Below are 26,142 nucleotides of genomic sequence, written 5' to 3'. Positions count from 1 at the left end.
ACACATTCCATGGGCAACCAGAATAATGAACCAAGTAATCCTGGAATGGATCAAATCAGAATCTCACTGGAGGCCAGATTAACAAAGCAAAAATTCTCCTAACATTGGTCAAATCATACGAAACAGGTTGCTTGACAAAGAAGTCATGCTTGGAATTTTCAGTTGTAAAACAGGAAGTGACTGCCCAAGAACTCAATGGCCAGACACCATCAGGAAAGATATTGTAGGCCTACTGAACATATCAGAAATGAAAGAAGCTGTGAGAGATCAGAAGACACTCTGAACGCTGATCCATAGAGTGACTGAGCGTCATAGTCGACTGACTGAACTTTTTAAAGGGAACAATTGTGGATAAAAATGGATCATTACTGCAGTTACAGTGAAAGTTTTTAAGATGTACAACAGTGTTTGGAGAACGACTGCATATAGTAACATGGCAAAAAAAGGTTTCAAGCATTTAAAACAAGCGCTCACTTGCTTCGAGGTTATTCATACATTATTAGGTCAGCTCATTGGCGTCACCATGATGTCACAAAGCTTGGCTCTTGAGTTGCACCAGGTAGTCATTCAGGAGCACTGCTTATTAAATCCATGGGTTAGTTGTATTTTTTCATGTAAGTTTAAGTGTGCACAGTTGTGTGAAAAACTGAACTAAAAAGGTAAAATGACATTGTGCTGAACCAACCCAACAAGGTTTTTTTTTTTTTTTTTTGAGAGTTTTTTCTTTTCTTCTTAGAGAGTCAGGGCTGGAGGGGGCTGTCAAAAACAGGGCCTGGTAAATCACATTGAGGCGTTCCTTGTGTGCTTTTTGGCTATACAAAAATAAATTGTTGTTGAACAATCTATATAATAAACATAGATTTAGAATTCAGAAGAAAATATTCTAAGGCAAAACAAAATAAAATTTAAACAAAATTGTAAAGTAATGCAGTCAGAGTTGTATTTTATTGACTTATTTATTTAACAAATCAGCCAAAAATATCAAAAGTTGGCTGCATTGGAGAAAACAAGAAGTGTAGTCAAAGCACATGAAAACACTTCTGATATTCTGTAACATGAGGATAATGTGAGTCATGTAGAATAAATTGCCTAAAATATGAAAAATGTTTATGATAATGAAAAAAAAAGTCAAATGCTAACATTCTCATTATGAAGAAGAACACGTTTATTGTTAGGTGAAGATGGGTAATAAAATTGAGATTGCTAAAATTTTAATGTTAATGGGCTTGGATTGAAATTTCCTAATATTATATCTCTATTTTATGTTAAAGAAATCATAATAGAAACTGGGAAAAATATTAAAATAAAGAGTCTTGATAATTATTGTATAGCATTTGTTCGACAATATAGAAAGGGAAGCCAAAGCAAACCAGTATTTTGAACTGTGGTGTCTTGAGAAAATCAGAGTACACACTGTGGAACACAAAATGGTTAAACCAGCCATTTTAAGTTTTTCTTAAATTTAATAGAAATGTAAAATCATGTGTAATCAAGCTAAAATTAGATACAATGATTTTGGTTATACTATAAGTAAAGATATGCTACAAAGTTCATTGAGGCAAAAAGCAGACAGAGAGAGAAAGCAAGTGAGATGGATGAAGAATGCTGAAATGCAGGTTGAAGAATTGAAAGACATTATCATTGACAATAAAGCACCTGGCAAGCTGTTGTTAAATGGGTCACCGAATGTTGGAAATGACTAAATGGATAATACAACAAGAAAAGTATGTTTGACAATAAAAGATATTTTCTTTTAGGCCCAGGGGGAAGTATTCAGCTTCTTCAGCTAGTTTATAATGAAACTGACAATTTATCTCTGTCTGAGTAGTTCTTGCATGGTAGCTGCTGGTGTAAATGACACATTCAACAGAGATACAATAATGAAAACACATTTCTGATGTGATGTAAAGATTGTTTTGTAAAAGCATGTTTTTCATAATCTATTTATGACATTAATGTTAACTTGTATATTTGCAATGGGGCACTGGCCTTTACATTATGACAGTGTGATGAGTAGGTTATGAAAATTGCCTCTCTTAAGAACAGTATTCTTAGTAATGTTTTAAATGGAAATGATTATCTCTGTTAAAGTGAATTTTCACTATTGCCACATATACATAATATCTTACAAGCTGGAATCTTTTAATAGGCCAGGTATTAAATATTTTGCAGATAACTGCTGTAGCTTTAAATTGAATTGCCCACAGAAAAGAGAGATTAGTGGAAAAGTAAAGCAGGGCAATTTCGAGGATTCACCATATAGATGACAGTCTACTCAATACAAGCTTCATTTTTGTGTGCTATTTTAAGTTACAGGATAAATTATAAGACTGACATTTTTTTCTTATAGTTGCCACGAACAGAACAAATCAGGTCGAGATGAAACACCCTTTTCAAAGGAACACAAAATTGGACCATGAGAATAAATAACAAAATGCAGAAAATATAAAGCTCAATGGAGTTGTGTAGGGGTGATCTTGAATCAGCCTTGAACCCAGAATAAAAGTGAAGGAGAACAAGGTTGTCAAAAATGGTATGTGTACAATTATTAATAAGGCACATAAATGTAGAAAATTAAAAATTAAAAAAGAACAAGTAAAACAAAAACACAAAACAAACCTAACACCCTTCCTGTGTTTTCCAATACAATTTAGTTGCCCTGTTTATTAGTTTTGGTGACTGACTCCGCATTACAGTAATCTAGTTGACTAAAAACAAAGTCTTAAACTAATTTTTTTGTGTCTTGTAATGTTATAAGAGGTCTAACTTTTGCTATATTCTATTCCTTAAGTGAAAAAATGCAGTCCTAGTAGTCTGTTTGATGTGCAATTTAAAGTGTAGATCAGAGTCAATGATTACCCCTAAATTCTTTACATCCACCTTGATTTTTAAACATAAGGGATCAAGTTTATTTCTAATACCCTCACTATTTTCATATTTGCCAATCACTAAGATTCTTATCTTGAGAAAGTTACTACTCATCCATTCAGAAATACTGCTAAGACATTGGATCAGAGGGGCTATTGATAATTAAAGCTGTGTGTCATCTGCATAGCTGTGGTAGCTCGCCTTGTGCTTTGAGGTAATCTGACCTAATGGAAGCAAGTAGATAGAAAAGAGCAGCAGACCCAGAATAGATCCTTGTGGTAGACCATATATAATATCATGCATCTCTGCAGTACAATCATCACAACTAACAAAGAATTTTCTACCTGTTAAGTAAGACTGAAACCAATTTAAGAAACTGCCAGAGAGGCCAATCCATTGCCTAAGAGAATTTATAAGAATACTGTGTAATATTCTTATAAATATTGTGGTATATGGTGTCAAATGCTGCTCTCAGATCTAAGAGAAAAGAACAGATATATGGCCTCTGTCCGCATTAATCCCTAAATTATTTACTACTTTAACCAGTGCAGTTTCCGTACTATGGTTTGTTCTATAACCTGACTGAAACTTGTCAAGAACAGAATGTTGAATCAAGTAATCATTTAGCTGCTCAATTATTGCCTTTTCTAGAATTTTACTTAAGAAAGGCAGGTTGGAAATTGGTCTAAAGTTATCAACTACAGAAGAGTTTTTCTTGAGCAGGGGTTTAACAAACGCAGTCTTTAGACAGTCAGTCTAATGATGAGTTCACTATGTCAAGTACACTATCAATTAGGACATTGGAGACTTCTTTAAAAAAACCAGTTGGTACTGGGTCAAGGACACAGGAGGAGGGTTTCACCTGAGAAATTATTCTACGTTGTAGCAAAATTATAGTAATAGAATAATAAATTATTCTATGGATAGATCTATTTCAGTGAAAAAAATTAACTTGCTTAAAAGGGCATGCTGGGTTCAACAGGATGCCTTATATTATTTCCAATATTTATTTTGTGTTTAAAAAATATAGCAAAATACTCACAAGTTTCATTAGTAGTTTTTTGGAGGCATTCCATTGAGTAAACAAGGTTTAGAAGATGATCAATAGCTGAGAATAAAACTCTTAGATTACCAGCACTATCATTTATCCATCCATCCATTCATTTTCCAACCCGCTGAATCCGAACACAGGGTCACGGGGGTCTGCTGGAGCTAATCCCAGCCAACACAGGTCACAAGGCAGGAACCAATCCCGGGCAGGGTGCCAACCCACCGCAGGACACACACAAACACCAAGCACACACCAAGCACACACTAGGGACAATTTAGAATCTCCAATCCACCTAACCTGCATGTCTTTGGACTGTGGGAGGAAACCGGAGCGCCTGGAGGAAACCCACGCAGACACGGGGAGAACATGCAAACTCCATGCAGGGAGGACCCAGGAAGCGAACCCGGGTCTCCTAACCGCTGCGCCACCATGCCGCCCACTATCATTTATCATTTTAGAGAAATAGGACTACATCTTAAAGGAAGACTGCGTTGTTATATTCAGTTATTTGTGCCTTCAATATTTCAAAGTGGAATATCAGTTTAGTTTTTCTCCATTTATGCTCATCTCTCCAGCATGTTCTCTTAAATTAGACACTCTTTGGATCTTCCAAGTTATGATAGTGTTGGAGGATTTAATAGTTTTTTTAAAGGCCACTATGTCAGCTGCAGCTCTCACCGTAGCATTAAAATTTTCCACCTTACAGGTTACACTATTAGCATTCTTTTAATAAGTACTACAATCGGACTGATTGTTTAGAATATTAGCAAACACTGAAGCTACAGATGTATCAAAATGTTTTTTAACAATATGTTTCTCATTAGTTGTAGTTATCAATATTTCTACATCAATTAATATTTAAAAATGGTCCGATATACTTATATCCACGACCTGCCTCGCGTCAACTTTTAATTCCTATGAAATCACTAAATCCAGTGTGGGCCTGCCCTTATGTGTAGGCTAGCTGACATGCTGACTAAGATCAAAAAAGTGTAGTAAGCTCATGAATTCTTTTCCTTTCTGGTCACATTGGTAATCCACATGAAAATTGAAATCACCTACAATTCAAGAACCTGTCATAGTTTGTTCTTATTATAGATACCAAGTCTGAGAATTGGTCAAATGACACATTATATTTTGGATGTCTAAACGGTCAGTACCAGAGACTGCGACACTCCTTGAATAACCACAGCAAGATGATTGAAAGTCACAAAAGTACCTTAAACCGGCATCTTTACAGTTTAATTGTCTCAAGTAAATACTTGCTAAACCGCTGCCATTTTTGTCTTTGCAAACCGAATGACAAGTTCTAATTCCGAGGTGCTACTTGAATCAGAGCTGAGCCACGTTTCACTTAATGTCAGAAAGTCTATTTTCCTATCACTGATAAGACTGTTGATGTAAAAAGTCTTACTGGTTAACGCTGTAATGTTTAGTAAAGCAACACTAGTCTGAGTTTTTGAAATAAGTGTAATTTGTCTTGGGGCATCTGAATAAATCTCACCTTTAGGTCTTCCATTGAGAGGACTGGAGGCTTACAGACACTTTGTGATGACAAGATATTTATGTTGTCATAGGTCACCATACCTTGAAACCTTCAACAGCCTAAAAATCTGGTGAGGGATTGGGAGGTGAGGGTCTAGCCAAAGGGCACTCCTGCACTCAAATAACTTGATGTTTCTATCTTCTGAACTTATTGCAAGGCACCTTACATAGCATTATGCATTTTTCTGCCATTCCATATTAGACTGGTGGTCTTCTAGTTGTTTACCTGAAGGTCCCCATGCCATTCTTTTGTTCTCCTGTGTTTCTTCCTACCAGAAAAAATCCCATGTCTTATTCTAGCTTTCTTTTATTTTCATTTTAGCATTTTATTTTCATTTCATTTTTTGGGTCTTGTGAAAGCATGTCCCAATCATTAGAACCCCCTTTTGCCCACATTTATCATCCCTACCCAGCCATCCTCTACAAGTTTGAAATTAATGACGATATTTTAGTTTTATGAGAAGCATTTCATAGGTGTTCATTCTGATATAAGCTTTGTAGTATGCAATAAAAAGAATCTGCATTCATGTACACTATGACACCCTATATAGGTTCTATTTTCAAATTAATTTTGTGAATAATGCTATGAATTTTAAAGTAAGAGGTTTGAGATTTATTACATTTAAATTTTTAGTACTTCTTTATGTGTTAACTTCTGCATATAAATGCCAAACGTATACCTCTCTCTGAGGAAATCAGTTTTTAATTATGTTTAATCAAGGGTTTGAATACATATGTCTGCACCTGCAAATGATAGGGCAGATTGTTTTACAAAAGCAAGAAAATCTGACACATGCATTCAATAAATGAATCCTCACAGAAAAAAAACAGGTGCATAAAGTAGTAGGAAAAAATAGGTTTAAAATTTCACTAGAGAAAATAAACCTCTTTGTAAATGTAGGTGAAAGTGATTTCCAAAAGCAGAACGTGCAAAAAGAGTTTATTTTCATGAGATCGAGGATGTGTGATTTTTGTTAGATTAGATCAGCATCAGCGAAAGAGCATATGAGATTTACTGGGAGGAAAGAAAGTGTGTTCATATGGTCAAGATAGTGTAACCAGTGATTTTAAAAATGTGCATTACAGTCTTGAAGTTGATGGATTTCATTTTTGATTTTCTCAGTAATAAGTGCTTGGTTAATATTGTGGATAAATTGATGAAAACTACTGGGTCAGCAGAAAGAATAAAAATGCTTAAGCACTAACCTATATTCCCATAGAAATCCATTATACCAGCAGAAATGTATTGCAATTTATGATGAGCATAGACAAAGCTACTGTAAGGACTCTGATTATCCATCTGAAATGGGGCTAAAGAGCGTACAGTAAAAAATGGATAATATCATATCAGCATTTCAGTTTATACCAAACAGTACTTTAGCACACTACACCATTTATATGTAGATCTGTCACAATATTGTATATATGTTTGTCAGTTAGTTGTTAACTAAACTTTTAACAGACCTTATGACAAGCTCTTGCTTATGCTCATCCTCCTATACTTTCTCTATTTCTTCTAAATATCCTGCCATGGTGCTTGGCATCCCTGCTACTTTAACCAAGTTACTAATCCTCATCTAAGTAAGAAAAATTTTTAGCTACTTGGTAGACGGTTTAATCAACAGTGACAAATGCACCTTTACATCACCGTACACTAAAATTATGTTTCAGTTATGCATGTTTGCATGAATTGTGTTTTACATCAACTAAAGTTTTTATTTTTTGAATTTTCTTCTTTTATCAAAAGGTCATATCATATATCATGTTTTTTTACTTTCCATCTGCTCATCATTTAGAACCTTAGCCATTTTCACTGTCACTAACGGTCTTGTCTCCTTTAACACTCACAGCCTCGAGAAACCATCCCTTCAGGGCACTGAAGTAAAGGAAGTCCCACCCCTTCCAGTCTGCACAATGTAAAAGGAGAATGCTCCCAGAAGGCAGTGTCTCATTCTGATGTTGACCTTGCTTTTGCACTGATTTAAGCCAGAAACGCTTGTTGAAGTTCCAGAGAGGATGACTATATTCATTAAGAAGACGCAATGAGGCGCATCATTTTCTTTTCATTTCTTACATTTTTGTTCTAATTAAATGGAGCTTTTGCCGGTTGGTATCCCAAGCATTTGGCTTTCTCTATGCAGGGACTTGTGATGATGGAATGAAAGTAGATACTCTAAATGTCTATGAGACCAACTGCTTTGAATTGACTAATATTCATCCATTTTCCAACCCGCTGAATCCGAACACAGGGTCACGGGGGTCTGCTGGAGCCAATCCCAGCCAACACAGGGCACAAGGCAGGAACCAATCCCGGGCAGGGTGCCAACCCACCGCAGGACACACACAAACACACCAAGCACACACTAGGGCCAATTTAGAATCGCCAATCCACCTAACCAGCATGTCTTTAGACTGTGGGAGGAAACCGAAGCGCCTGGAGGAAACCCATGCAGACATGGGGAGAACATGCAAACTCCACGCAGGGAGGACCCGGGAAGCGAACCCAGGTCCCCAGGTCTCCCAATTGCGAGGCAGCAGCACTACCCACTGCATCACCGTGCCACCCCGAATTGACTAATATGAGGATTCAAAAATAATAAGGCTGACTTTAACAACTTTATGTTAGGTAGAATCTCCGATGGGAGTTGGGCAGTCTTTTGGCTTTTTTTTTTTGGATCTTTTTATTTGTCCAGTATCTCGCCCCTGGAGTTTTTTTTTTTCTGTCCCCTCCGGCCATCTGACCATAGGATCCAAATTATCTTAACGGATTTAGTATATCTATTATTTAAGTGCATCTTGATTCTTTATAAATAATTTTTTATATATTATTTATTTAGTTATATATAACTGCCTATTTCTTATTTGCAATTTTTTCTCTTGTAACTCTTTTTTTATATTATGTAAAGCACTTTGAGCTATATTCCTTGTATGAAAATTTGCTATAGAAATAACAATGTTATCTTCATTCACCCTGCTACCCTATAGATGGAAGATGATGATCATCTATGATCATCTAGCATGGTGAAATGTCAGGCTTTGTGAATATTGGTGATTAAGTCATCAGTCATCTACCGTTACCAGGCCAACCTGAGGTAACCTCCTGTTTTCTTCCAGCTAGCAGTTTCAGTATTGATTAAGAATTTTATGGGGTCTGGGTTTCCAGTCAGGTAATGTGTTAAAGCATCAACTATTGATGAATCATAATGTGATGAACTGTGTTCATGTCAAAAATGTAATGTATGTTTTAACATGATCAAAGTCTGGAAGCCATATGATAAAATGCACACAATGCAGAACCAGTGTAGATAAAGTGTAACACGAGAGGAAGGCTTCTGCTGATCTGAGATCTGTTGAAAGTACTCAGAGGCTAAAGCTATCGCACTTATTCTGCCTATAATGTCAATTTGGCAATGCACTACCTGTTCATGGAAAGAATGCAGATCTTTAAATTTATTTATGCCAAAATGCAATACTGAAAAGGCCCCCAGAACCTACCATCACTTCTCATTATATGTCTCATCTATGTGTTGTTTCATTTGCTTCTGTTTACTGTCACACATGCACATCCGAGGGTCACTTTCTGGGCCTGTCTGAGGTAAACACTATCACTCTGAGACACCAAGTGGTGTGATCACTAGCTCTCTTATCAACCACAGCTTGGAGAAGATGCTGACTGAGGGCAACTGATCACACCCTTTTGAGTCCGGGAGCTATAAAGGCAAGGTGTTCCCAAAAGGTGCTCCTAATTCAGGAGATGAGTTACACACATTACAGAGCTCTGACCCTGTGACTGGACTGCTCTCCAGAGCCAGTCGAGTTTTGAAACCAACAGCTAATCTTTGCTTTTGTTAACCCTTTGCATTATAATGCACCTGTTAATTTCCGTTCATTATTGCTTTGCAAGTAAACAAGGTGGCCTGGTTGGCATCCCAATATTTCTTTTGAGTCCTGTCCTTCCCTCAACTGATGACAATGCCTATGTTTTCTTTCTTTCTTCTTCTTTCTTTCTTCTTTCTTTCTTTTCTTTCTTTCTTTTCTTTCTTTCTTTCTTCTCTTTGAAGATATAATTCAAGCTGTACTTTGGAATACAAAAGGCAAAAATGGGTTGTGAGCAACACAATCCAAGGCAAACAAAATCCCCATACAAAATCCAAAGAGTGTTCAAGAACAGAGCAAAAAGGTCAAAAATACAATAAATCACAAAACCAATGAACTAATCACAAAGAAACACTCACCAAATCCCAAGAAAATTCAAAATGAATTTTCCAGGAACTGGGGGTCGCCTCCATTTTTATAGAGCTTGGGAAACCACCCATAAAACACAAGGAACATGACAAATTCATTGGGAATAAAGCAAATAATTAACAAAAGCGACATTAGCATAAATAAATGACTCAAAAATAAACAAGAAGGACATAAAGCAAGGATTTGGATCCTGGCTGAAATACAACAGATTTGAATATGGAAAAACAAACTAGCTACTAGCAAACCAATTTAGTTAGTGGATGTGATCTTATAGGAAACATATTACTGTTTTTCATTTCTTATATGTGATGATTTCATATTTTAAAATCTCTTTTACATTATGTTACAATAATGATAATAGTAGTTAATAATAATAATAAAGAATAATACATTTTATTTATATAGCACTTCTTAAAACTTGGGTGTCAAAAACGTGAGTATTGGGATGTCTAATAGGTTCTCAAGGAGGGAAAATTAGGGGGAAGTAGAAGGGTGTGACAAAGGAACCAAGCAGCATTTCCACAAGTAAAATGGAGTTGTAGCCTCAGGAGTACCTCTGATGTCACATTTGGAAGATTAAGCATGAACTAGATCAATCTGGAATCTGGAGCTTTTGCATCCTCATTTCTTTACATTTCTTTTTGAGATATCGATCAATTTTTTGAGACATTAAATGGGGCATCCTCAAGTACCGCAACTCATGGTCACATGGGGCTGTCTAGGAGTCTATAAGGAATCTGGCAAAAACAGGTGGAATTTTTGTATAATGGGTAAAAATTGTTCAATCATCTTTCTATGGGCATTCCTCCACTAGTTGTTGTTTTGTTCAATGTTGTTTCTAAAGCCTGTATATTCCCATCCTATATACTGTAATGCTTTTTACAGCTCCCCTAATAAAATTTCTTTTCTTATGGGTTTGATTTATTTTAGGGATATTTTTCGCTTCACCAAAGAGCCTTTAGATCTGGTCACAATTCAAAGAATGGATGTAGTGGTGGTCCACATTAATGACAGGTTGGACTGGTCTTGGAACACAGAGGAACCATATACTATAAGAAAGTGTAGAGCAGGCTCTTTTCCTTTAATGTTGGAAGTCATATCCTTCACATCTTCTACAACTCTGTGATGGCCAGTGTGACTTTCTACACTGTGGTGTGCTGGTAACTTCATTTCAAGAGAGGCCCACCGAATCAACAAGTCAAGAATTAAGTAAAAACAGGTTAAAAATGAAAAGAATGGCACTCAAATGGCAACAAGATATTGTGAAACCAGCCTAACAGTATCGGATAGTGCTCTCTACTTCAGTTTATTCGTTTTGAATTAAATATTTATAGATCTTATGGCAGCTACATGTGTTCTTACGAAAGAATGCTCCTGTCAACAGCATTGCTACAACAGTTTCAAGAGCTCCCACTGACATATTTACTTGTAGGAGGTCTTGACTTCTTTGGTCTCTCACTTGAAGAAAATGTCCAAAAAAATGATTATTTTTTTGCTGTCTTGCAAGTGTCATGTTGTATTTCTTTGTTTAAAGCATTAGATGCTCTGGTAATAAATATGTTTGATGTATAGCAGAATACTTCAATTGAAAGATACTGGAAACTCCTAATAACATATTAATATCAATAAGTTTGCATTTTTTGCATTTATTGGTTCATCATAAAAGGTCAGTATCATGCTGCCCAGTATTTTAGATGAGTGATCCCCAAATTATTTTCTTTCTAAATATTAATGTTATTTCTCATAAGCCAGCTCCTGTTCTGACTACGTTGAGTGGTTCTCCACATCTAAGGGGGATTTCTACCTTGTTCTTAAGATTATTGGGTAGAATCCAACTTGCTACAGCCCTAAAACTGAGTTTGTGAAGTGGAAAGTTGCAGACCTTAAAGGTTAGTATGATCTGGAGAAGAAGCAAAATATCTCTATTTGTGAAACTGAAAAAAAACAGTCAATTCTGTTAGTTTTCTAGATTCACCATGTACCTGAAACATCTAAGCATTTGCAAGTCAACAATAAGAATAGCTTAAAATCCACTGACTGTTAATGCATTTCCATTATCATTTTATGAAGCTTAATGTTAAGGAAGACCCCAGATTGATGTTAAAATGATCTATGATATAAAAAGCTGACATCATATCACAATGAAGTAATCAAGCACTAAAAAGTTAATTTATAGCATGTATGACTGGGACATGAGTTCTGACCTCAGTTGCCCATTTCAGATTAAATTTCCCCCCTGGCCTCTTCCTTATCTATTTTTTTCCTTAGCAATGCTAATCTCATAGCAGTCAAATTATTAGTAGAGCCAGAACTAGAGCTGTTTGCTTTGCAAAAGCCATGTAATGGATTAAGAAAGATGGATAGATTTATTCATGCACTTAGGAAGCATCTTCAAGGCTCTCAGGACACATGTAATTCACCTCCAGAGAGCATGGCGGTGCTGTCATTAACATCTTTCCTTTCACCCACAGACCTGACTGCTCTAAACAACATGACGACTAACGTCATTTCTGTATCCCACTGGATTATATTTTACTAGCAGAGAATCAAAAAAGTCAGTATTTATTCAGGAACCCATGTCTGGTGGAAAATTTCAAGGCTCCAGAAGCCCACTTTTAATAGTGCAAGGAATGTGACCTTTTGTTATTTTGTTTATATTTCCATTTGCTTAATAGACTTACCTATTACAATTACATTTATTTGCTTAGCATATGCCTTTATCCAAGGCAACTTACAAAAAAGGTAAGCATATTCAAATAACAGCAGTTTGGGGGACTGTTTCAGGACAACTGTCACAGGACAAGGTTACAAAACTGACCATCACAAGTGAAGTGCTCAGAACAAAAAACATTTCCTTGGTTACAAAATTTAATAGCTATTATCAATCAGACAGAAATTCACCAGATAAGAGACTCTTTAAATGTTTCTTAAACACACTGGGGGAGTCAGTATTTGAAATGGAGGTGGACAGCTCATTCCACCACTCAGGAGATGCATATCAAAAGTCTGGATTGAGATTTAATACCATGCAGAGGTGTCATCACTACATGATGTTCATTAACAGACCTGAATGGTCGATAAGGAGCAGGGGTTAACTATGTCAGCACCCCAACACTTCACCTTCTCTCTTTATTTGTTTTCACAATACATAGATGTATAACTTGGGGTTGATTGTGGAAGAAAAGAGAACAACACTGAAAGACATTTTAATAAAATGAATTCAAAAGAACATAGTTTGAGAGCACTGCAACTCCCCAGTACACAGGAAATGTTAAGCATAGTGTTATTGCTGCCAATGCCCCCTGATTTGTCTATCCTGGCCAGTGCAGGATAGTAACAGGAAATTGATGGCAGGTTTAAGGAAAGTGGAGATGTCTGAGAGAGAAAAAAAACTTGGAATGAGAGGCAAAAAAAGGACAGTTTGACCGACTGTATGTGGGATCACCCATTTAAACGCTGACAAATTCAGGCCAGCAAAATGTACAGGTTTGTCAGTGTAATGCCAGTTTCATAGAAGAAGGTGCTAGAGGGGAGATGACAGCCAGTAAGTTGGCAGTTTAGTTGACTGGGTAGAAGGTAGCATGTCTCACAGAAGATGCAGAGAACCAGGCAGAAGATGTGGGGACCTGGCACAAATTTGTGAAAAGCTGAGAGAAGCATGAAGTGTGGAGTCAAGTGTCAAAAGACAAACAAAGACAAAGATGACTGTAATTCAAAGACACTTTCTTCTACATTACCTGGCATGAGAAAACTTAAGTGAAGATACCAGTTTTCATTTATTTTAAGTTCGGTACAATTTGAAACCTCAAGTGAGGCCCCAGTATGAACATCTATAAGCAGGTGGGACTTAAAGTTACAAGTGTGAGTAAACTGACAGGTGTGATTTAAGTGTGAAATATATTCACATGTAAATAGTTTGTGCCCACTGCTTTGTTAAATAGAGTATATAGTTATATTCTTGTATATATTTCAATAATTCCAAGTATCATACAGTGGTGTGAAAAACTATTTGCCCCCTTCCTGATTTCTTATTCTTTTGCATGTTTGTCACACAAAATGTCTCTGATCATCAAACACATTTAACCATTAGTCAAATATAACACAAGTAAACACAAAATGCAGTTTTTAAATGATGGTTTTTATTATTTAGGGAGAAAAAAAATCCAAACCTACATGGCCCTGTGTGAAAAAGTAATTGCCCCCTTGTTAAAAAATAACCTAACTGTGGTGTATCACACCCGAGTTCAATTTCCGTAGCCACCCCCAGGCCTGATTACTGCCACACCTGTTTCAATCAAGAAATCACTTAAATAGGAGCTGCCTGACACAGAGAAGTAGACCAAAAGCACCTCAAAAGCTAGACATCATGCCAAGATCCAAAGAAATTCAGGAACAAATGAGAACAGAAGTAATTGAGATCTATCAGTCTGGTAAAGGTTATAAAGCCATTTCTAAAGCTTTGGGACTCCAGCGAACCACAGTGAGAGCCATTATCCACAAATGGCAAAAACATGGAACAGTGGTGAACCTTCCCAGGAGTGGCCGGCCGACCAAAATTACCCCAAGAGCGCAGAGACGACTCATCCGAGAGGTCACAAAAGACCCCAGGACAACGTCTAAAGAACTGCAGGCCTCACTTGCCTCGATTAAGGTCAGTGTTCACGATTCCACTAAAGAAAGAGACTGGGCAAAAACGGCCTGCATGGCAGATGTCCAAGACGCAAACCACTGTTAAGCAAAAAGAACATTAGGGCTCGTCTCAATTTTGCTAAGAAACATCTCAATGATTGCAAAGACTTTTGGGAAAATACCTTGTGGACTGATGAGACAAAAGTTGAACTTTTTGGAAGGCAAATGTCCCGTTACATCTGGCGTAAAAGGAACACAGCATTTCAGAAAAAGAACATCATACCAACAGTAAAATATGGTGGTGGTAGTGTGATGGTCTGGGGTTGTTTTGCTGCTTCAGGACCTGGAAGGCTTGCTGTGATAGATGGAACCATGAATTCTACTGTCTACCAAAAAATCCTGAAGGAGAATGTCCGGCCATCTGTTCGTCAACTCAAGCTGAAGCGATCTTGGGTGCTGCAACAGGACAATGACCCAAAACACACCAGCAAATCCACCTCTGAATGGCTGAAGAAAAACAAAATGAAGACTTTGGAGTGGCCTAGTCAAAGTCCTGACCTGAATCCAATTGAGATGCTATGGCATGACCTTAAAAAGGCGGTTCATGCCAGAAAACCCTCAAATAAAGCTGAATTACAACAATTTTGCAAAGATGAGTGGGCCAAAATTCCTCCAGAGCGCTGTAAAAGACTCATTGCAAGTTATCGCAAACGCTTGATTGCAGTTATTGCTGCTAAGGGTGGCCCAACCAGTTATTAGGTTCAGGGGGGCAATTACTTTTTCACACAGGGCCATATAGGTTTGGATTTTTTTTTCTCCCTAAATAATAAAAACCACCATTTACAAACTGCATTTTGTGTTTACTTGTGTTATATTTGACTAATGGTTAAATGTGTTTGATGATCAGAAACATTTTGTGTGACAAACATGCAAAAGAATAAGAAATCAGGAAGGGGGCAAATAGTTTTTCACACCACTGTATATACCTATGTCTCTGTTTTTTGTCAGTGCAGCTTTGACAACATGGACCATAAGGTGCATACTAATGTGTAAGCAGGAACACTAATTAAAACTGAATAAAAAAATTCAAGTGACAATGAGATAGGAAGAAGGCATGATACACCAGCATTTGTGTGTCAGCTTTTATCCATCCAGATTAGAGAATTTCCAGTTCCATTGTCTCAAAACACCACTCACATCTACAGTTATTCCTAGTTTCAGATTAAAAACTAACAGTGTCATATCCCTGGGTTGGGGAATAGTATGTATCGTGATTGTGACTGAGAGAATAAAAGTGAAAAAAAACGGTACCTTTTACAAGTACTATAAATTTACACCGGCTGTTACAGACACAAATCAAATGTATGTTTTTATTGTATACTATTAACAATAAGAGGAGCTCACTACTCAAAACTGTAAATTTACGAGGCAGTCAGGATCGAACCGGGGGACTCTTGATTACAAGTCAGCAGTTCTTACTACTGTACCACAGAAGCTGTTGTATCATCCTTGTACCTTTTGTGAAAGTGTTTATTTGATCTTTGGACTTCAGGCTTCATACATTATACAGTTTATGTCTACATTTTGTCATTTATTACTAAAACATGAAATACGTTTCTGTTTTAACGTGTTTACATAAATTTTTGTAGAAACAGAACACACATGAAATGCATGTGCTCCAAGTAACGATCTATTATTACCCTATACAACTCTAGGTACCTGACTCCCAGATAATCAAGGCTTAAGCTGGGAGAACTTTGTGTTTATTCTGCGGCGGTGGGGGATGGAATAGTAGGCTGCTTGCTGCTTGTCTTGATCGACTCGTTTACAAGACAAAAGATGCTGATGGAGAGGTGCGAAGGAATTTTAGGTGGGCCGGGTTTACGAGTTTTTTTGTAGGCTTTGGTAATTCTAGTGTTAATCAGCTTTTTGATTTGGTGGACATGATTTGAAGTGATGCAACTGACCCAGCACACCACAGTGCAGAGAACTGTACTGTCTATCATAAAGTTAAAGAACATGTCAAGGACGTCACTACCAACATTAAGGGAAAGCAGTCTTTTAGGGTGAAAAAGAGTGCTCTGCCCTTTCATATATATATTGTCCACTATATTACTAGACCAGTCATGACTGTCATTGATGTTGAACCGAAGGATCTGTAGCAGTGCCCTACCTCAATATCTACTCCATGAACAATGATCAGATTTGGAGGCTCTTTGTTGCAATGAAAGTGAATGACAGTTTATTTGCTTCTTTGGAGGCAGTCCACCAGATTAAATGTTCTCCTCTTATCATTCAGAAGACTTTCTAACTCTTTAGTAATCCGGAGCTTGTTGTTTGGAATGGTGTGCGCTTGTTTGAGGGTACAATAATGTTGACACAGAATTTAGTATATTCTGTAATGCAGCAACTAAGTTCCTCGACATCAACCCTATTGACATTGTGTGACTCGCGCATCATTTCCCAGTCTGCCATTCAGGGTCTTCTCTGCCTCCTGCGTTCTCACTATCCTGGTGACAACAGGCTTGTAGGTACAATTAAGATGGATCAGATTCTTGTCAGAAGTATTGGAGCTCCACTACTAACATGTTTAGTGCTTTAGGCCTGTTTGAAAGGTTTTTGTTTTTAACTGTCTTATTGATTTTACATCCCATTTGACCGACAGTCTTTTTTTGACATTGCTTTTGGGATTGAGGACTTATATTTTGTGATGAGGAAGCAGCAGTTTCACTTTCTGGAAACAGTTTAATTCAAAGAAAACATACTCTCTTAGAAAGTCAGAAAAAGCAAGTTCAACTGCATTAACAGATACAGTAAGTCTTGTATCTTATTACAAAAAGTCTTTATAAGTGCTTGTTTCTTTAATAGATCCGACTGAGGTGCTTTTGTCTTTCAGATCCCTGTAGAAGGTAGCGTCCACAGGCCTCTGCAGGAGAGTAGCTCTTAAGTAAATGTCTTTGAATTTTGTTTAATCTGACAAGGCAGAAACAGCATTAATTTGTTGCTGAAGATTTACTATGCCTTTCTTGTGTACTTTTATGTTCTGTTGAAAGACTACAAAATGATTCCCATGAGTTTGGAACAAAGAGAGCTTTGAAAAAGGACTATTTATCAGTTTTATCTGTGTAATGCTCTGTGACAGAGAATACAATTTTATTGTTACTTGCTTACACTTTCCTAGGATGCTCATGTGTATCAATGACTACTTCCTAGCTCAATCTGGCTGCACAGTGTTACCATGTTATATATCATTCTTCAATCTTGCCATCTGGTTTCTTCCTTACAGAAACTGATGTCAAGAAATCATTCAAAGCATGCAGCCAACCTCTGAAGTGGTCGAGTGGCGCAACTGTTGCAGATCACACAAGCTACTTGTTGGGGAAATAAGGAATTTCTATGAATAATGACTAACCTTTTCAGATCAATGATTGACTTTTCATGTGGTAGTGAAATGGACAATAAAAAGTTACATTTTAATATTAATATAGCATAAAGAAAAAAGAAAAAAGATTTATGTTAATTGCAAAAGTTGGAGCCAGTTCAGAAGGCAGACATGCTTACTTTAATACAATAACACTTACAGTATAAATCAAGGCACACAAACATCTTTTAAGAGTAGCACACACAGAGTCACTGTGCTGCAATAAATAAGAGAGAAAATGCAGCTGTTATTTGAATTAATAAAGAAAATAAGAGTAAAACTAAGAAGATAATAAATTAGAGAACTTTAGGAGAATAAAAGGAGGCACAGATTCTCTCACCTATGACTCGAACAATTTAACTCAAGCACAGCAAAGTCACCCGTGTTAAATCAACTCTATAAGCATTCATTTTAACACTTTTACAGTGTTTATATAATCCTCACTGACCAGTGATAATTTAACTGTCATTCCAGTGTTAGAGATTTAACTCTAATTCAGTATTGCCTAATGTACTCTGCTGGTGTTTAAAATGAAACTCTGAATGGTGTTTTTTGTAACTCCTAAGGGTGAAGGATGAATAAATCTGGAAAGTATCAATGAAGAGTAAATATAAACTGTGAATAGTGTTAGCACAAAGTATAAATCATGTTAAAAAAAGCCTTAAGAAATATCCCATGAAAATGTTAAGAAATCAAAACCATGCATACTATACTCAATTATTAGCCATATACTATGGAATCACCATTCTTGCAAACAGCAGAACATGAAACTTTTGTACTTTCATTTTTTTTATTAAGTAAATAAATAGAAAAAAAATTACATTTTTTAACAAGTCTCACTTTTTGTCAAAATATAAATATATTGTCAATTTCAGCATGATGATCCCATATATGTACATATATACAGTATTATACAATGTAAATGCCACAGGGGATGAACAGGCATCCCTGATCAGGAGAGGTGAAGGTTCCTTACCCGGTTGGGTGGTCAGACAGGGTTACCAGAACAGACAAGTATCCTGGCTGAGAGAGAGAAAGGTGCCTTACCATAACGAGACTCCCCAGGTGGATGGATGAACATCCCAGCCAAAGGAGAAGAAGGTTTCTTACCCGGACAGGAAGCCCCAAGAAGATGTATCTATAGTACCTTCCCTGACTGGGATAAAAGGGAAGGACAGGCAAGGACTGTCTCTAGGGACTCCTGTCTGGGTAAGAAACCTTCCCTTCTCCTGGTTAGGATGCCCATCCATCACACGTGGAACTTACAACAAGTATGAAGCATTCCATTACATATTAACAATACAAACATTTGGCTTATAACTGAACTTTTCAATCAATCTAACACACTGCAAGCCTTTGACATACATATGAGAAAAGCGCTATATAAATGTAATGAATTATTATTATTATCTTCTGCAAACAATACAGCATAAATCAAAAATTGCTGGTATTATACTTTTGGCTAACAAGGCTCTCAACCTATATCAAACAACAAAGAAGCACGGTTTATAAAAACGAAATCTATGTACCTCAGTAACAGTTTCCTTTTCTTTTCCATCACATAGTCTAAATGCATTATCATGCTCACGGAAAAAATCTATGACCAGTGGATCAAGCACAAAATAGATACATTCCCATACCAACAGAATTCATGTGATTCTGGAAAAAAACTGGAAGCTCATGCTTTATCTCGTTGTAAACAGTAAGACCAACTCTATATTCTGTGCCATCAATTTTATACATGTATTAGACGTTTTCATCCTTTGGAATTTTTAAACAAATGGCCAACTCATCATCAATATTAGAATCTTCCAAATAGCACAAAGGCATTGGTCCATACGCTTTGTGTTGTAATGTTAATGTGTCCCAGTAATACCCAATTGCTATCTGGTGGTAATCTTGAAGATTTTAAAGAATGTTTTTGAAAAGTTTATGTTTCGCCTCAAACCTCATACTCCATATATGTAAAAGAGGACCTAGTTTCCTATGTAGATGCCACATGGGCTGGACGGGCATCCCAGCTGGGAAGGAAACAAGAAGCAGACCCAGAAGGAAGGATATGAAAAGACGGACAGACATCCCATGTAAAAGAAAAGATATCGCTCTGGAGTTTTTATTCCCCCAGCACGCTAGATGGCAGCAGTCCCAGATATTAGTGCCCAGTGGGAAGCCAGCAGGTCATGCTGGGAAGTGTAGTCCAGTAGGGCAGCCCTGCTGGGGCCACTGGGTGCCATGAGAGGGTTCAGCAGGAAGACAAGCTCCCTGGTATAATGGACTTTGTGTGACCTGGAAATGCTTCCATTGGGCAGTTGCTCTGGCACCGGAAGTACCCCCGGGTCTGTAATAAAAGGGTCTGCATTCCCTTATCCAGGCGAGTCAGAGCTGGGAGGTAGAAAGGCAACACTTGACTGGAGGAGGGCAGTGCGATAATAAGCATGTGCTTATTATGGCATATTTTGAGGAAATTTGGTTAATAAACAGCCGTTATTTGAACCTGGGACTGTGCTTCTGTGTTTGTATCAGGGTTTGGGCTTGCTGATGCCCGGGTTTCCATCACACCTAATACATGAGGAGTCATGTGTCATGAAGTGATGCTTGGGTATTTAATTTTGGTCTGGTTACAACAGCTTAAAAAGTTGGTGATGGTCATGAATTAAGTGCTTAAGTGCTACGTTCATGACATAATTAACAAAAAATTAAGTTTATTATTTGTAACAACAATAGCAGCGCGTTCCAGTTTTGATTTGCAAGTGGTACCACATCCCCAAACAGCAAAAGGGTATTTCTTATAAGGCAGAGAGTTTGAACTGAATTCAACCCCAAACTATTTCCACTGTGGTCGTAAGTTTACATTAGTTAAACCGATGGTTTTTATGTTCCAAGTAACCTTAGTAAAATGAATTTATTTGTGAAAGTAGCTATTGCTTTGAGAGAAAATTTTCTACCAAATACCCAGACAATAACTTGAGCTCATACTGAGCCACTCCTTCAAGCACATTATGCATGATGTCAAAAGAAAAATAGTTCCACATATGAAAAAAGTCCTAAAGTATTGCCTGTAATTTGACTTACTGTACCATATATTCTTTTAGATGATAAAAGCAAAATTACTCCTTTACTTTCAAGTGTTTTAAGGTCGAAAATCAGTGGCTCAGGAATCAAATAAAAACCACATTTCTTCAAATCTAGACAATGAAATAGAGATACCAAATGTATATCAGTACTGAAAAATTAAACTGTGGGGGTAAATTTTGCAACACAAAATACAGACATCCTATTTTGTGGATGCCATGTTTTGTGCTGAGTGGATTGGCCCTTTCAAACTCATCAAAGTAGAGTTGTATTTGTAAAGCACTTATTTAGAGGACACCACTGGTCTTTATATTTATTTGGAATATGTGAGATGGCTGCTTTAACCATATAAATCTCTGGGTTTCTAAACACAAATTTCAAACTCTCCAAAACAGTAGCTAATTTATATTCTAAGTGATTTCATACTTTGGATTACAGATAGAAACTGAAAATGCCAATCCCCTGTAGTTCAGAGCAATACAGACATAAGCAAAAATGAAAACACACAACTTCTGGTGTTTGGCAGTTGTCATTTGATGAACGGCTAGATATGAACAAAGTATCAGTGCAGGAGCTGTTTCAAACATCTGTCACAGATTCTAGAAAACAGTGAAATGAGAAAAAAATCATCACAAAATTAAAATGAAGACAAAAAAACATACCATTATTGTCTGACTGTTAAGGTTTTGCTTGAAGTAATTCTTGCAAAATATCTTCCTCAGTCTCAGTTTCGGTGTCATCATAAATGTGCAGAACTCTCCCTGAAAGCAGCCCAAACTTATTGTGAACTAAAAACAAACAATAAAAATTCAGAGATCACAGAGATCACTTAAGCAAAGAACTCAAATTAAAAAATCACCTTCATTTATGAAGTCAGCATACAGTATGTAAATCCCTCCTGCAGCTTAAGGAAGTATTTGGAGTTCTAGAATTTAACTTTGGCCAACATGTCTTACAGTATATCTGAATGAGAAAAAGTGATACATAATGACAAAAGAACATTACGAACACGAGTCACCAATGATGATGAGCTCTGTTGTCTAACTTATTGAGCCTCGCGGACAGGACACCAACCACACAAATATATGCCATTCTACTCTTGAAGCAGTGACTGGTTGGGAAGGAAATTCTATTTACAAAGCTAAGAATCCAAACACTCTGCACAAAAAGCAGAAAACAATTTGCAGAAAGTCAGTACCTGTCTTTAAAACACTCTTTAAACATAGAAGTCACACTAATACGGAGAGGGCTGTTGACATAACGTTAAAGGCTGATTTATACTTGTGAATCGTACGTATGCCATTGGCAGAGTTACATTTTAGTGTGGCTATTTGTACATTTAGAGAAATATAAAATGCTGATGGTTTGTGCTGCTTCAGTTGGTGTTAAGTTTCTTTATAGGTGAATATATTTGCCCCTTTCCGACTTAATGCATTCGCCGACCTAAAAGCCAAATTCACCAAACCTTTAACACTAACTTGGTTGTTGTAATGTGGTGAAGACATCTCATATAAATAAATACACATGCTCATGAATTTTGTTAGAAACTTACTCATCGATTTTCTCTATGTTTTCTTTGGAGTCTACTGGCAACAACACAAAGCGGACCATTGACGGTTGTTGTGGCCTTCGATACTGCGATGCAGTTAACATCTTCAGAGAGGTGCACATCAGGGTACACCGTAGGTTCAAAGCACACGCATAAATCAGCCTTAACAGATGAAGAGGATATAAATTTTACTCATCAGTGATTCAGTCCTCATAGTCAGTGCAGTAATGCCATTTAACTGAATACACCATTATTATGCTAAAGTATGTTAACAAACCCGCCTCAGCCCAAAGCATATAGACCCTGTGAATGGGGATAGCCCCTTTGACCAGTAATCTCAATGAGCCTAACCACGCTCGGAGCAGAAAGCTTCCTGCTTTTAATCTGTTAAATGTCACTTCTTGCTCGAAAGACCCACCGAAGCAAACCTAAAAACATTTTAGCAAATAATGTTAACCTAGGTTTAAACAAAAAAAGAGAGAGACCTGAAAAAGTCAAAAGTGTTCACTTTCCTTTCGCTTCAAAGCTGTTTAATTTAACTAGCAGATGTAGCTGACAGATATTAGTTTACCAGCTACATTTAAGTTATGACAAAATGGCACCTAAAACAAACTAATCGAGCACCAGAAAGGGACAAATTAAAACAACGATGCATAATATTATTTACGATTCTGTTTTGAAAGTTAACACTGATCAATTTAGGTAATTTGTTTGTTCATTTATCATGGCATATGTATTATCGTAGTATTTCCCTCTACTTACCCTTTACCTGTTTGTTCAAGGGTAAATGTTCTCGTCAGGTTCGTTATCGGGTTGGTCTACTGTTGCACTTTAAAATGATAATACACACATACATAGATTCACACACACACAGACCCTAACCACAACAGTGCCCTACAAATGACTCACACACAGTTGGCTAACTTTTAGCACTTAAAAACCACACAAATGCTTTAAGTATAACACAACTTGTCACTCTCTCAGCACATCAAGAGACTTATTTACTTATCGGCACGGACAACGTATGATGTTTTAAATAGACCTCAGACCTAAATGTTACTTTTGGTCTCCAAGAAAATATTAAAACATACAAAGACTCAGTATCCTTGACTATAGGCCATTTATCAGCCAAGAATACCTTCTTATCATACTGCCCCCTAACTGTTGAGTGGCGCCTCACTCTCAGCCTTAAAACCCCGCAGCACAGAGCTAATGGCAAAATCTCCAGCTACGCCAGGTGCTCTTAGAAATCTACCTTATTACTTCAATCACTCTAGACATTAAAACAAAGCATAGAATGTTAAAAGCAGCATGGTATTTATTACAAGAATAATAATAATACCACTGGAACAAAGAATATAAAATAAGTACTGATAGGAAAGTCTGAATATATATATAGTCTTTAGGAAAAGCTTACGAAAAAGTTGAAATGACAAGGATGAATGTCCCAGGGAGGCGTTTGATTTAGCAATGGATGTTCATGATGCCTTTCTGACGACCAATGTCGTCTTCGTCTGTTCCTCTTCTTCTTCTCCTCCTCCCTCCTGCTCCTTCTTCTTCCTCCTCCTCCTGTTCTCCTTCCTCTCCCAGACCAAGGCATATTTATTATGAAATATCATGCCTTGGTTACACAACACATGAACCTGATTGGCTGGCTGTCAATGTGATTGATAAATTTTGCTCAAACTCTTTCCCAGATAATAAAGTTCTTTGATATTGCCTGTTTCCCTTTCCCAGGCCATAAATCCCAGATGTCCATCCATAAAGTAATCAATAGCCTGGGGTGTCAGCAGAGCATCCTTTCCCGGGTTGTAAAATAATTGAGCCCCAGAATGTCTTCCTTTCAATGTAGGAAACAGCTGTTTGAAAGTGAGGTGTGACAAAACCTGCTTTGATCTGTCTTCGTTCATCTGTTGTCTTGTCTCGAACAAAATATAATGGAAACCAAAATGTACAGATTTTATACACCATAACAGCATATAAATGTATTTAACCTCATACAGCTTTGGTCAACTTGTCAAAGGTGAAATGGTGTCTAAGAGAAACAAGCTGACTAACCTAGCTAATGCTGTTTACATGGATTAACTAGAGACACGTTTCATAAAATTTTATTGGATATATGTTACAATACAAGTTTATTTATAATACATTTTGTGAAACATTACAGATATCATAAATTCAATGAATAGATATTGGTTCATTTATTACCTACCTCCTAAAAATCTGTTCACATCTGTCATGGTGTCATTCATCCAGCAGGAAGAATTAACGGGGAGAAACCAATAAAATAAAACTCCCAATGAACACTCTGATTCTAACACTATAATACAATCCATCCCCTGGAGAGATTTTAACTATAATCAGTGTTAATAACATTTTAATGAACACTGGAATCAGCTCTAGAGATGTCTAGAGTTAGTAACACTGGAAATTCAACACTGCTGATTTTGCTGTGAGAATAAACTTGAAGGACACGGGAACATGGAAAGCAGGAACGGGCACATTAATGAACAGTGCCACAAAATTAAAACACTTGCTTCCTAGAGGCATTTAGAAGTCAATTATAATGTACTGTGCAACAAATTTAGTCTTTACTAGCTGTTCTACTTAATTTCACCCAGAAGAGTGAGAAAATATACACTACATCTGTAAAATTACTAAAAGCAGATGTGACCTTATGTCCTCATTGCGGCAGAAAGACAGGTTTGGAAAGTTTACTATGAAATTAAGTTTTTTTTAATTTAGAGAAGTAGAAATAATTTTGCAGGAGAACAATTTGTAAAATAATATCAATATTTATCTTTTTAGTAATAGTAATGAAATATTACAGACCATGTAGAATTCGGCCCAACCCGGTTATAATGTTACTACTTAAATGCTGCCTTCATGCCATAATCCCAACTATTACAACAATAATAAACTCATCCCTTGACATTGGCTTTGTGCCAATGACTTTTAAAACCGCTTCTGTAACGCCAGTGTTAAAAAAGTCTGGTCTTGATGCTGATAATCTTAACAATTTTCAGCCTATTTCCCACTTACCTTTTCTGTCAAAAGTTCTTCAGCGTGTTGTAGCTTCCCAACTCACCAACTACTTAACTTCTAATAATTTGATGGAACCCTTTCAGTCTGGTTTCAGAGCACAGCACAGCTGTCAAACTGCTCTGCTACGGGTAACCAATGATTTGCTTATGGCAGCAGACTCTGGACAAACCAGCATATTAATTCTATTAGACCTCAGTGCAGCATTTGACACTGTCAGACATGACATTCTACTGTTCAGAATGGAGAACATGCTGGGTATCTCTGGCACTGCCCTCCAGTGGTTCAAGTCACATGTGATGAAGACAATGGAGCGGCTGCTGCTTCAACACCTGAGGCCATAGGTAAACCATGCCCTCGACCCTCTGCAGTTCGCATACCAGGAGAAGGTGGGAGCGGAGGATGCTGTCATCTATATGTTACACCGATCCCTCTCCCACTTGGACAGAGGCAGTGGTGCAGTAAGAATTATGTTTCTGGACTTCTCTAGTGCCTTCAACACCATCTAACCTCTGCTCCTTAGGGACAAGCTGACAGAGATGGGAGTAGATTCATACCTGGTGACATATATCGTGGACTATCTTACAGACAGACCTCAGTATGTGTGTCTCGGGAACTGCAGGTCTGACATTGTGGTGAGCAACACAGGAGCGCCGCAGGGGACTGTACTTTCTCCAGTCCTGTTCAGCCTATATGCATCCGACTTCCAATACAACTCGG

This window comes from Erpetoichthys calabaricus, chromosome 12, assembly GCF_900747795.2.
Source record: "Erpetoichthys calabaricus chromosome 12, fErpCal1.3, whole genome shotgun sequence".
Lineage (NCBI taxonomy): Eukaryota > Metazoa > Chordata > Cladistia > Polypteriformes > Polypteridae > Erpetoichthys > Erpetoichthys calabaricus.
The sequence above is the reverse complement of the archived record's forward strand: the minus strand, read 5'-3'. Positions refer to the sequence as shown.